We start from the raw sequence: 15,209 nt of genomic DNA, 5'->3' as shown, positions 1-15,209 counted from the left end.
ATGAAAACCTTAAATTTGAAATCAAAGTAAATTTTGTACCATTTAAGAAATTACAACTTCATCTTAATAACAACTATACATATTTCTACCAGTAGGTTATGGCTATGCAATAAATCCTAGCTAACCCTTCCTGTTCCAACAAAACCACTAATTTTCCCTAGAAAGCCAGCCCAATATTAACCACCTCAGTCTCCAAGCCCAGGGAATAGGGGCACCAACTCTTTATTAACTTCTTCAAGCTGATTATGGGCATTGAGATATTAGAAGAGGAGCAGGGGAAAGAGTAAATTGATAAGCCTCTGACACTGTGTCTTTACTGCATCCAGCTGAAATTCCAGGACATCAGAGGTTCAAGCAGGTGTGCTCAGCTTGCTTGATGAGTAGATACACCAAGACTATGTATTCTACAATATACAATTCTCAAAACAAATTTTAGTATCAAGATAATTTTTTGTTTGAATTCTGGAATCTAGTTTTCTGGCAGCCTGCCTGTGTTATGTCTAATCCATATAATTCTGGGAGTTTCTATGAGGGTGTGCTCTCACCATCCTCCAATTTTTGCCTCCCTGCTCTCAAATTCTCCAACACTAGGGAATCCAAACTTTCAGGCACTGAAGAGAGCCGCGGCGAGCGGTGACAACATGCGCCATTACAAGATGGCGCTGCCATCCGGTGCTCCTATAAGTAAACAACTAAACTGCGCAAGTGCAAGTGGTGAAAGTGCACCAAGTCACTGCCCATCCCAGGGCGTAATATGGGGTGATGAGTAAGCAGCCAATCAGAAGTGAACACGCCACTCTAGGGTGTATATAAGCAGTGCCTTTTTGGGGCCTGGGGTCTTCCGCTTTATCCTGCAATAAAGTGTGCTGTAGTAATACCTGACAACCGCCTCCCGTGTCTCACTTGTGGGCGAGGGGACGCCAAGGAGGTGCAGACCCTGACATCTGGCGCCGAAACACGGGAACTTTGAGGCACCGCGGAGACCCCTTTGGACTCGGGGCGGGTTAAAAGACTACAGGATTCAGGTACGTTTCTGAAAGGTATGTTTGGAGTAGGAGCCTTGGTTGCAAGCGGATTTTCAGCCTCCGCCACGGCAGAGATTGTTGACCTTTCGCTTGTTCTGCTTGTATTTTTTGTCTTTTTGTGTTGCACTCACTCTGCCCATCGTGGATTTATTTAGAACGCATAAGGCAGACGTAGATAGGCTGCGGCATTTTCAGAGGGAGTGTTAGACAGATGCAGATAGACTGCAACCCTCCGTCTTCTGTTGTCCTGTGAGTAAGTTCCACGTAGATAAGTGGACAATATGGGACAAACCCACTCAGTGGTCGTGTCGGTCAAGTCGCTCCTAAGACATCGCGACATTAATCTTTCTGATAAATGTATCTGCTCTTTTGTCAAGGAGGTGGAACGAGTAGCGCCGTGGTTTGCTGTATCGGGCTCACTCACGATCCCCTCTTGGAACAAGCTGAAGAAAGATCTTGAGCGAGAAAAATGCGAGGGCAAGTTACATTTAGCCGCTTTATCTGTCTGGCAGCTTGTATATAATTGTCTAGAGGACCCAACATGCAGCGCAGCGGTTACCGCAAGCCAAGAAATCTTAGAAGAGGTTCATTCCAGCATATCAGAATCAGAACAGGTTAGCCGGTGACAGGCCAAAGAGCCTGGAGGAAAGAAAGATGGTTTGAAAAAAGAGTTTAAGGAAACTAAGGCCACCGCAGGGCCTACCAAGAATAGTAGCCCTCCACCGGCTGGTGGAGAGAAAGTACAGGTTAAAAAGATTCACCTCTATCCTATAAAAGAACTCGCAGCTGTAGGATTGAGTGATTCAGATGATGAACTGTCCACGGAAGAGGAGGAGGATCTTGAGGAAGAAGCAGCTGCCAATGAACAAGATAGATATGGGTCGGCGGCCACATGCCCTAAGGCAAAAACAGGAAGGGCCCTTGGCAGCAGCCCCACTGCCCCCCCCATTGCCTCCACCCTACGCCTCGGGCCCTCCCTCTAGCTCATTTTTTAGCCCCGAAGACCGGAAACAGCTACAGCTGGCATTTCCTGTTTTTGAAGGGGCAGAGGGAGCCCGTGTTCATGCCCCAGTAGAGTATAGACAGGTCAAAGAATTAGCTGAGGCAGTACGCACATATGGAGTTGGGGCTAATTTTACCGTATCCCAAGTGGAGAGATTAAGTGCAGTTGCCATGACACCAGGAGACTGGCAAGATACCGTCAAGGCGGTGCTTACCAACATGGGCCAATGCCTAGAGTGGAAGGCCTTGTGGCACGAGGCACTACAAGCACAAGCCAGAATTAATTCTAACACTGAGGGACAACAGTTATGGACCTTTGACATGCTGGCAGGAGTTGGCGCACATGCCAATGACCAGACCGCTCACCCTTGGCAGGTATACGCACAAATAGCGACAGCTGCTGTTAAGGCCTGGAAGTCTCTCCCCAGGCGAGAAGGGAGTAATCTTTATTTGTCCAAAATAACTCAGGGGACCCGTGAGTCCTTCTCTGAAATTGTGGCCCGTATGACTGAGGCAGCTGGCAGAATCTTTGGGGATCCAGAGCAAGCAATGCCATTAATTGAACAGATGATCTTTGAAAACGCCACAGCTGAATGTCGTGCAGCCATTGCCCCTCGGAGAGCCAAGGGACTACAAGACTGGTTAAGAATCTGTCGCAGCCTGGGGGGCCCCCTTACTAATGCAGGACTCGAGGCAGCTAATTTAGAGATGGCTGCTGTCCTTCTACAAGGTCAGGGACTCGATAGACCCCCGCCACGGCCTGCAATTAAGTGCTTTGCCTGTGATTAATAACAAGGTCTCATCCAAACAATACCATGAAACCTCACCTCAAATTGTGGAATGTTTAGTGGTGTTAGAGGTTCTGGAAATTTTTCCAGGTCCCTTAAATATTGTTTCAGATTCCTGTTATGTGGTTAATGCAGTAAAAGTTTTAGAATTGGCAGGAATAATTAAGACATCCAGTAGACTTGTAGAAGTTTTTCAAAAGATTCAGTTTACCTTGGTTAATAGAAGATTCCCTGTTTTTATTACACATATTAGGGCTCACTCAGGCCTACTGGGACCCATGTCCCGTGGAAATGACCTGGCAGATTGAGCCACAAAGTTGATTATGATTGCTGTTTCACCAAAATTGGACTTGGCTAAAGACTTTCATAAAAGATTCCATGTGACAGCTGAGATGTTACGTTGTCGATTTGACATAACTAGAAAAAAGGCTAGGGATATAGTGACTCAATGTCAAAATTACTGTCAATTCTTACCTGTGCCTCATGTTGGAATTAACCCTGGAGGAATCCGGCTACTACAGATCTGGCAAATGGATGTTACTCACATCCCATCTTTTGGCAAATTACAATATTTGCATGTTTCCATTGATACTTGTTCTGGAATTATATTTGCTTCTCCATTAGCTGGAGAAAAAGCAGCCCACATTATCCAACATTGCCTGGAGGCATGGAGTGCCTAGGGCAAACCAAAAATCCTGAAAACAGGCAATGGACCCGCTTATACCTCTCAAAAATTTCAACAATTTTGTTGCCAAATAGAAGTTACACATCTAACTGGCCTTCCTTATAACCCTCAAGGACAAGGCATTATAGAACGGGCTCATCGCACTCTCAAGTCTTATTTAATAAGACAAAAAGGGGGAGTCGAGGAAGCTCTACCCTCAGTGCCACGAGTAGCCATTTCTATAGCACTGTTCACTCTTAATTTTCTGAACCTGGATAATCAGGGCCATATGGCGGCTGACCGTCATTGTTTAGAGCCTGATAGGCCAAAGGAGATGGTCAAATGGAAAGATGTCTTGACTGGTCAATGGAAAGGCCCGGATCCTATTTTGATAAGATCCAGGGGAGCTGTTTGTGTTTTTCCACAGGAAGAAGATAACCCGTTCTGGTTACTTGAGAGATTGACGAGAAAGAACCTAACACCTGGAAATGAACCGATGGATTCCTTGGAAGTTAATTCCAGTTCTCACGATGATTCTCCAGAATTGGGTTCCTAGTATTTGGGGAGAATATCGTTGGGCTATTCTATCTGCCTTTCCAAAACCTATGCCGGTCAGACATGATGCAGCAGTTTTTCCTAAAATCTTCACAACAAATAAGACTCTAGATTTGCCCTACATGCCATATGACCCTACAAGGGCCCCATTAGGTGAGAGCCGCTCCTTGCCAAAATGAGGCTCTCTTTGTTTTCAAACAACTGAGGACTGAGACTGTATACCTCTCTTGAGGAGGGCTTTGAGATGGTTTTATGATAAGAGAGAATGGGCAAAAATGACAATTAAGAGAGACAATACCCATACATCTACTACAGCCCAGCTAAAAGGCAGGCTGATGGTTGTTAACCAACGCCTTGATTTAGTGGAAGAGAGATTAGACATCCTCTTTCAATTGGCCCAATTGGGATGTGAAAGAAAGCTTGGAGTGCTTTGCATTGCTATCGTACAGTATGCAAATTTTACTCGAACTGCCAATTTGTCTAGAAAATTGTCTTTATATCTTACAGGAAACTGATCTGAAGGATTTGAGGAAACCATGGAGTCATTGAGAACAGCGATTGTGACCATCAACGCAACACGAATTGACCTGTCGCTGACTGAAGGACTTTCCTCTTAGATTTCTTCAGCCTTTTCTTTCTTTAAAGAGTGGGTGGGGGTAGGCCTGTTTGGTGCAGCCCTATGTTGTGGATTAGTGTTCATGTTATGGTTGATCTGCAAGCTCAGAGCCCAACAAAAACGTGACAAGGTCGTTATTGCCCAAGCACTCATAGCCTTGGAACAAGGATCATCCCCTGAAATTTGGCTATCTATGCTAGAAAGTAACTGATGACTGAGACCCTCAGTCGATGCACCCCAAGGGTTCAGCCCATTCCACTGGGTCGATGAGAGGTCTAAGTCTAGCCAGCCCTTGCCTGAACAACCATGGTACCTGAATAGTTTGAGGTGTTTGCGAGTGGGTACTTGACAGGGAATGTTCTACGAGTATGGATAGATTTCCCGAAAGTATGCCTGATTGCACAAAGGTTTGATGCCAAAAACCTCTTCTCCTGGTGGCGCCCCAGGGCGGAGGCTCCCTTTCCCCGTCAAAAGGCATTGAGATGGGTATGGGGAGTATTGCTCATTGCACAACGACAAGAGGAGAAACCCATTACAATATCTCAGATTTCACAGAGGATCAGGCCTCTGCTTTCCCTCACTGAGTTGGTGCCGCGCTTGATAGGCAATAGGCAGTTCCATCTTAATAAAATAAAAAGCGGGAGATGTAGAGAGCCGCTGCGAGCGGTGACAACATTCGCCATTACAAGATGGCACTGCCATCCGGTGCTCCTACAAGTGAACAACTAAACTGTGCAAGTGCAAGTGGCGAAAGCGCACCAAGTCACTGCCCATCCCTGGGTGTAATATGGGGTGATGAGTAAGCAGCCAATCAGAAGTGAACACGCCACTCTAGGGTGTATATAAGCAGTGCCTTTTTGGGGCTTGGGGTCTTCCGCTTCATCCTGCAATAAAGTGTGTTGTAGTAATACCCGACAACCGCCTCCCGTGTCTCACTTGCGGGCGAGGGGACGCTGAGGAGGAGCAGACCCTGACAAGGCACCAAGGCCCTTCACTTCCACTGATGCCTAACCCCTTACCCTATCCCCCCTCCTTCAATTAGTATGAGGGTGTGCTCCCACCATCCTCTCATTCCCACCTCCCAAGCAGAGTCTTTCTTATGTCTGAGAGAAGTAAGAATTCAGCAGGACAGAAACCTAGAGAAGAGTCCAGCAAATATGGATGCCTACTTGAAACTGAGGTACATGAAACAAGACTGGACAGCAGAATAGAGAGTAGTTACAGTAACTCCTGAATGGTCACAGTGACACTGTTTTTTAATATCTTGGTTTTTGTCTCTGTTTACAAAGAACAATGCTAAACTTCAGGTTTTTAAAAATTAATATTAGCTCTGACCTGGCCACTTGGAGGCTAGCCTTGAAGAGCTCACAGGGTAGTGAGACAGTCAGGAATGCTGACCAACTCAGTGTGGTAAAAGGCACAACAGAAGTCTGAGAAGCAGAGGACACAGATATGACTTTGCAAATCCTATCCCCTTCATTTTACCTTGAGTGTGATAGCTCTTTACCTGTCTACTAGGTTTCCTGCCATGGAATGTGTCTGCTAGAATTCTGGCCATTTGTCTTTCAAATACCTCATTACATCAAGCAGCCAATGAATGATCAATAAACACAGAATTGGCTGTCGATTTCTGACTACAGATGATGTTGGGAGTATATTCTTACTAGGAAGCCCAGATGAACAAGAAGAGGGCTGGGAATGTGTTTCCACCAAGGAATCATGTCATTCCTATTCTATAACAACCATAGCTGCTCTTGTGCATATCACCATGTCTTCTTAATTCCTGTGCTTGGAATCAACATCTCCCTGACATGGGAAGAAGAATTTTCCTATGATTTCAGAGCCTGAGACATAGGATGAGTATGTTTAAACAAGTTTAGAACAATGATTAGCCACTTTGAATGAAAAAAGGCTTTGGATATGAAGACTTAAATGATAAGAGATGTTTGCATAGTAAAGGAGTTTTGGAACTTCTTAAATGATTCTATTTATCCAAGATTTACAGACATGAAATTGCAATTATTGTGTGTTCCTTATCTCCCTCTTTGATTAGATAAGTTGCCACGACTGCACCCAATCACACAAAAGCCAGAGGGGGCTGAAATCCCAGGAGTTCTAACATGATCAGGAACATAGGATCATAGGATCACTGGATCTCAGGAGATTGATCACACCAGGATTTCAGGATCCCAGGGGCAGCCTGACTCTAGGAGCTCTTACACCCACAATCTCAGGATCACAGGATCACAGAGACAGCTGGACTCTGAGGAATTCTGATGCAACCAATGTAACAGGAAAGACAGGCACCAGTCAGAGACAGTGAGTGCAGGTAGCACTAAAGATAACCAGATGGCAAAAAGCAAGCACAAGAACATAAGCATCAGCAATCAAGGGTACTTGGCATCATCAGAACCTAGATCTACCAACATAGCAAGTCCCAAATACCCCATCACAACAGAAAAGCAAGATTCAGATTTAAACTCACTTCTCATGATGATGATAGAGGACTTAAGGAAGGACATAAATAACACTCTCAAAGAAATTGAGGAGAGCACAGGTAAATAGGTAGAAGCCCTTAAAGAGAAAACACAAAACTCCCTTAAAGAATTACAAGAAAACACAACCAAACAGGTGAAGAAATTAAACAAAACCATCCAGGACATAAAAATAGAGGTAGAAACAATAAAAAAAAATCACAAAGGGAAACTACACTGGAGATAGAAAACCTAGAAAAGAGATCAGGAGTCATAGATACATGTTGGGGTCCACACTAGCCCCACGTTGGAGCGGCCAAAATAAATGTTGCAGCCCAGGCAAAATGTTGAGGCCCGGGCCGACCCACGTTTGGGCAGCCACTGTATCCTGGCCCAAGCTGCTGCTCCGGTCTGCGGGTTGGGGTTCAGCAAGAGCAAGGGTGCGGGCAGACTCAAAGAATGGAGACCAGACAGGGTGTGATTCAATCCCGTTTATTCTTCAGTCTCTCTTCCTCTAAGTGTCTCCTGTCTGATTCTCCCTCTATAGTCTGATTCCTACTGTCTGCCTCTGCCTTTTATATGTCTTACTTCTAAGCCACGCCTCTAAGTTACACCTTTAATCATGCCTTTAGGTCTTGTCTCTAACTCTGATCTCTATACTTCTAAGTCATACTCTTAAGTCACACACCTTTAATCTCACACACCTTTAATCTCAAGGTATCTAAACCAAGATTATTGGAGTGTGCTCAGCTGTTGTAGGCTATTGTAATCCAAATCTCATGTCAGGGTATATGGCTCAAGATGGCTGCAAAGCTGATAGCTGCTTTCTGCTAAAAGTCGGCCCCCAACAGATACAAGCATCACCAACAGAATACAAGAGATAGAAGAGAGAATCCCAAGTGCAGAAGATACCATAGAAAATATTGACATAACTATTGAAGAAAATGCAAAGTATTAAAGCTCCTAACCCAAAACATCCAGGAAATTCAAGACACAGTGAGAAGACCAAACCTAAAGATAATAGGTATAGAAGAGAGTGACAATTTCCAACTTAAAAGGCCAATAAATATCTTCAGCAAAATTATAGAAGAAAACTTCCCTAACCTAAAGAAAGAGATGTCCATGAACATACAAGAAGCCTACAGAACTCCAAATAGACTAAACCAGAAAAGAAATTCCTTCCATCAAATAATAATCAAAACATCAAATGCACAAAACAAAGAATATTAAAAGTAGTAAGGTAAAAGGTCAAGAAACATATAAAGGCAGACCTGTCAGAATTATAACAGATATCTCACCAGAAACTATAAAATTCAGAAGATCCTAGACAGATGTCATATAGACCATAAGAGAACACAAATGCTAGCCCAGGCTACTATACCCAGCAAAACTATCAATTACCATAGATGGAAAAGCCAAGATATTCCATGACAAAACCAAATTTACAGAGTATCTTTCCACAACTCCAGCACTACAAAGGATAATAGAGGGAAAACTCCAATACAAGGAGAGAAATTATATCCTTGAAAAAGCAAGAAAGTCATCTTCCGACAAATCCAAAAGAAGATAGACACACAAAGCTAATTCCACTGCTAATAACAAAAACAATAGGAAGCAACAATCACCTTTCCTTAATATCTCTTAATATCAATGGACTCAATTCCCCAATAAAAAGACATAGACTAATGGACTGGATATGTAAATAGGACCCAGCAGTTTGCTGCATACAGGAAATACACCTCAGTGACAAAGACAGACACTACCTTACAGTATAAGGCTGGAAAACAATTTTTCAAGCAAATGGTCGTAAGAAAAAAGCTGGAGTAGCTATTCTAATATTGAATAAAATAAACTTTTAAATAAAAGCTATTAAAAAAGATAAGGAAGGACACTTCATACTCATCAAAGGAGAAGTCAACCAAAATGAACTCTCAATTCTGAACATCTATGCTCCAAACACAAGGGTACCCACTTTCATAAAAGAAACCTTACTAAAGCTCAAAGCACACATTGCACCACACACAGTAATAATGTGAGAGCTAAACACCCCACTCTCAGCAATGGACATATCATGAAAACAGAAACTAAACAGAGACAAGTGAAACTAACAGAAGTTAAGAACCAAATGGATTTAAGAGATATCTATAGAACATTTCATCCTAAAACAAAAGAATATACCTCCTTCTCAGCACCTCATGGTACCTTCTCCAAAATTGATCATATAATTGTTCACAAAACAGACCTCAACAGATACAAGAAAATTGAAATAATCTCATGCATCCTATCAGATCACCATGAATTAAGACTGGTCTTCAATAATGACAAAAACAATGGAAAGCCCACATACACATGGGAACTGAACAATACTCTACTCAATGATAGTGTGGTCAGGGAAGAAATAAAGAAAGAAATTGAAGACTTTTTTAGAATTTAATGAAAATAAAGACACATCATACCAAAACTTATGGGACACAATGAAAGCAGTGCTAAGAGGAAAACTCAGCTCTAAGTGCCTACAAAAAGAAACTCCATTTTGGAACTATGAAAAAAAAAAAAAGAGTGAGCATACACTAGCAGCTTGACAACACACCTGAAAGCTCTAGAACAAAAAGAAGCAAAAACACCAATGAGAAGTAGATTGCAGAAAATAATCAAACTCAGGGCTGAAATCAACCAAGCAGAAACAAAAAGAACTATACAAAGAATCAACAAAACCAGGAGCTGGTTCTTTGAGAAAATCAACAAGATAGATAAACCCTAAGCCAGATTAATCAGAGGGCAGAAACACAGTATTCAAATTATTAAAATCCTAGCTGAAAAGGGAGACAGAACAACAGAAACCAAAAAAATTTTTAAAAAAATCATTAAATCCCACTACAAAAGCCTATGCTCAACAAAATTGGAAAATCTGGATGAAATGGTCAATTTTCTAGACAGAAACAAGTTGCCAAAGTTAAATCAGGCCAGATAAACCATGTAAGCAGTCCCATCACCCCAAAGGAAATAGCAGCAGTCATTAAAAATGAAAAGTCTCCCCATCCAAAAACAAGGGGGCAGGGGGCAGGACCAGATGTTTTCAATACAGAGTTCTATCAGACCTTCAAAAAAGACCTAATACAAATTCTCTTTAAACTATTCCATAAAATAAAAACAGAAAGAACACTACACAATTCATTTTAGGAAACCACAATTATGTTCATATCTAAATCACACAAAAACCCCAAAAAAGAAAGTGAATTTCACACCAATATCTCTTATGAATACCAATGCAAAATACTCAATAAAATTCTCACAAACTGAATCCAAGAACACATCAAAACAATCATCCACCATGATCAAGTAAGCTTTATCCTAGGAATGCAGGGATGGTTCAATATATAGAAATTCATCAATGTAATCTACTGTATAAACAAACTTGAAGAAAAAAAAACACATGATTATCTCATTAGATTCTGAGAAAGCGTTTGACAAAATTCAACACCCCTTTATGGTAAAAGTCTTATAAATATCAGAAATTCAAGGCCCATACCTAAACATAGTAAAAGCAATATACAGCAAGCCAGTAGCCAACATCAAACTAAATGGAGAAAAACTTGAAGCAATCTCACTAAATTCAGGGACTAGACAAGGCTGCCCACTCTCTCCCTACCTATTCAATATAGTACTGGAAGTCCTAGCCAGAGCAATTAGACAACAAAAGGAGGTCAAAGGGATACAAATTAGAAAGGAAGATGTCAAAATACCACTATTTGCAGATGATATGATAATATACTTAACTGACACAAAACTTCCACCAGACAACTCCTTTTTTAAACATATGATATAAATTTATTTTCTCTTTTTATGCAAATAGTCATAACAACTAAAATGTACCAACAGATAGAAAGTTAATGAACAGAGCTAAACTGTTTAACATATATAAAATGTATGGAGGAAAGATATGTAATATTAAATTTAAAGGTAAATCATATTTGATTTTAAAAGTGAAATGTATCCATTTACATCACTTCCATGAGGTAATTATACATTATCACTATTATTGTTTTTTTTTTAAATCAAATCATAATTTTTACTTTTTTACACAGGGGTTATAAACACAAAAAGGCAGGATGTAGGGAAGGGGATGACATAGGAGCATAGGTGTTCAGGGGGAACACAGATATCTTTCACAACAGGGTATCGACTGGGTGAAGGTTCAGGGGTCAGGTCACTATGACTCTGCCTATGATTCACTTGTCCTTATCTAAGTTGGTACTATCCACCAAGGCTGCCTATTTACAAGGTCTATGACTACTCAGGCTGGTAAATTTCCATAGAAGCTGCCAGTTTACAATAGCTTATAGCCATCTGTTTCAATGTTTTTCCACAGAGACCCAAGACTTTGTGTTAGCAGGCATGTATGTCTGGCCTATTGCCAATTTTGGGCCTATGGCTGATTTTAGGCCTTCAGTGTATAAGCAGGGCTGCCTCTGACATCTCCTCCCTTCTCCAAGTATAGAAGGGCCACAGCAATTCTGATCTTGTGAAGGTGGGGATAGAGGCCCAATCTCCAGTAATTAAAGGGGACCTTGTAATGGCTCTGGTCCTCCTATCATTGTCCAGTGAGGCATAAGGGCCATACCCATCCGATGTCTTTTCCTGGAGAGGGGATACTTTTGACATCAACCCCTATGCAGTCAGGCTTGTCCCTCAGGGAACACAGAAAGATATTTTTAACTTTTATTTATACTCCCTTGCAGTGCTTAGCCTCCCAGCCTAAGCAAGAATTCAGATAGCCAGTCAGAGGGGGTTCTGGGTAGCCCCTCTCTGCTTGGTCTAGGGGCGGAAGTCCCCCCTTTTAGGTTGGGTGGAGATGGGTTTTGGGAACACCCTGGATAAAGTAACAACTTTATTTTGAGTCTCGTGGTCCTTTATAGCTAACTTATGATAATGTATCTGAATAGGTTTTGCTACCAAATTATCTATCTGTTGTTTCACAAAGTTAGTCAGCCTATTTAAGGCTCAGAGACCAAAAGAAATAAGTAAAAATAACCCAATTAATGTTCCCAAGATGGAAGGAAGTAGGGTTGGCAACCATGGAGAGGTTGAAAACCAATTCTTGTACCAGCACTCATCTTTCTTTTTCTCTCACTGTCTTTTCTCAAGGCCTTCTCCGACCTTTTTCATGCTCCACCAGAGAACTCCTAAACCTGATAAACAACTTCAACAAAGTGGCTGGATATAAAATTAATTCAAACAAATCACTAGCTTTCTTCTACTCAAAAGACAAACAGGCTGAAGAAGACATTAGGGAAAGGACACCATTCCCAATGGTCACAAATAATATGAAATAGCTTGGTGTGAATCTAACCAAGCAAGTAAAAGATCTGTATAACAATAACTTCAAGTCCCTGAAGAAAAAAATCAAAGGCGATCTCACAAGATGGAAAGATCTCCCATGCTTGTGGATTGGCAGGATTAATATTGTAAATATAGCCATCTTGCTGAGAGCAATCTAAAGATTTAATGCAATCCCCATCAAAATTCTAACTCAATTCTTCACAGAGTTACAAAGAGCAGTTCTCAAATTCATTTGGAATAACAAAAAAGCCCAGGATAGTGAAATCTATCCTCAACAATAAAAGAACTTCTGGGGAAATCACCATCCCTGACCTCAAGCTGTACTACAGAGCAATAGTGATAAAAACTGTATGGTATTGGTACAGAGACAGGCAGGAAGATTGATGGAATGGAATTAAAGACCCATAAATGAACCCAGATACCTATGGTCACTTGATCTTTGACAAAGGAGCTAAAACCATACAGTGGAAAAAACACTGCATTTTCAACAAATGGATCAACTGGAGGTCCGCATGTAAAAGAATGCAAATTAATCCATTCTTATTTCCTTGTACAAAGTTCAAGTTCAAGTGGATCAAGTACCTTCACTTAAAACCAGATACACTGAAACTAGTAGAAGAAAAAATATGGAAAAGCCTGGAACACATGGTAGGCACAGGGAAAGAGTTCCTGAACAGAACACCAAAGGCTTATACTCTATGATCAAGAATTGACAAATGGGACCCAATAAAACTGCAAAGCTTCTGTAAAGCAAAGGACACTGTCAAAAGGACAAAACAGCAACCAAGAAATTGAGAAAAGATCTTTACCAATCCTACATTCGATAGAGGGCTAATATCCAATGTACACAAGAACTGAAGAATTTAGACTCTAGAAAATCAAATAACCTGCTTAAAAAATGGGATAAAGGGCTAAACAAAGAATTCTCAACCGAGGAATCTCGAATGGTTGAAAAGCAGCTAAAGAAGTGTTCAATATCCTTAGTCATCAGGGAAATACAAATCAAAACAACCTTAGATTCCATCTCACACTAGTCAGAGTGGCTAAGATCAAAAACTCAGGTGACAGCAGATGCTGGTGAGGATGTGGAAAAATAGAAATACTCCTCCATTGTTGGTGGGATTGTAAGCTGGTACAACCACCATGGAAACTAGTCTGGTGATTCCTCAGAAAATTGGACATAGTATTACCTGAGGACCCAGCTATACCACTCCTTGGGCATATACCCAAAAGTTGCTCCAACATATTACAGGGACACATGCTCTACTATGTTTATAGCAGCCTTATTTATAATAGCCAGAAGCTGAAAAGAACCCAGATGTTCTTCAACAGAGGAATGGATACAAAAAATGTGGTACATTTATATAATGGAGTACTACTCAGCTATTAAAAACAATGAATTCATGAGATTCTTAGGCAAATGGATGGAACTGGAAAATATCATCCTGAGTGAGGTAACCAAATCACAAAAGAACACACATGGTAAGTACTCACTGAAAAGTGGATATTAGCCCAATAGCTCATAATACCTAATATACAATTGACAGACTACATGAAGCTCAAGAAGAAGGAAGACCAAAGTATAGGTGCTTTGGTCCTTGTTAGAAGGAGTAACAAAATACTCATGGGAGGATGTAATAAAACCAAGAGTGCAGCAGAGACTGGAGTATGGACAGTCTGGAAGCTGCCCCACCTGGGGATCTATCTCATGTGCAGTCACCAAATGCAGACACTGTTGTGGATGCTAGGAAATGCATGTTGACAGGAACCTGACATACCTTTCTCCTGAGAGGCTCCTTCAATGCCTCACATAAACAGAGGCACATGCTCACAGCTAACCATTGAACTGATCACAGGGTCCCCAATGGAGGAGTTAGAAAGATGACTGAAGGAACTGAAGGGTCTGGCAGCCCCATGGGGAGAGGGACAATACCAACCAACCAGAGCTCCCAGGGTCTAAACCACCAGCCTGGAAACACAAAAGGAGGAACCCATGGTTTCACCTGTATAGGTAGTTGAGGATGTCCTTGTCAGGCATCAGTGGAAGAAGAAGATCTTGGTCTCTGAAAGTCTGGATGCCCTAGTCTTGGGGAATTCAAGAGCAGGGAGGTGAGAATGGGTGGATGGGTGGGGGGCGAGAATGGGTGGATGGGTGGGGGGCACACCCTCATAGAAGTAGGAGGAGAGGGAATGAAATAAGGGGCTTGGGGAAGGAGTGGGGAGAGGAAATAACCTCTGAAAGGTAAATAAATAAAATATCCAATAAAATAACAGATAATGTAACTGGCAATTGTAGTTGAACAGTTAAGACTTTTTGTCAACAGTTTATTATGGGGATTCCTTATAATCCTCAATGACAAGGTATTGTGGAAGGGGCTCATAGAACTTTAAAACAGTATCTTCATAAAATAAAAAGGGAGGAGATATATTCCCATACACCACAAATTTATTTAAATCATGCTTTTTATTTAATTATTTTTTAAAAATTGCATTTTAAGGAACATTCTGTTGAGTATTTATGGCACCCTGCAACTAGACATACTTATGCTTAGGTATAAAGGAAGGATCCACTTACTGGCATTATGGCATGATCCGGACAGATATGTAATATGGGGAAGAGGGCATGTTTGTGTTTTTCTGCATGATGCTGAAGGAGCATGGTGGCTGCCAGAATGATTGGTGAGACATACTGTTGCTGAGACAAAGTGACGCTGACCTATGAGCTTGCTGAGTGCCCTGACAAGG

This window comes from Arvicanthis niloticus, chromosome 16 (assembly GCF_011762505.2).
Source record: "Arvicanthis niloticus isolate mArvNil1 chromosome 16, mArvNil1.pat.X, whole genome shotgun sequence".
In the NCBI taxonomy this organism is placed as follows: Eukaryota; Metazoa; Chordata; class Mammalia; order Rodentia; family Muridae; genus Arvicanthis; species Arvicanthis niloticus.
The sequence above is the reverse complement of the archived record's forward strand: the minus strand, read 5'-3'. Positions refer to the sequence as shown.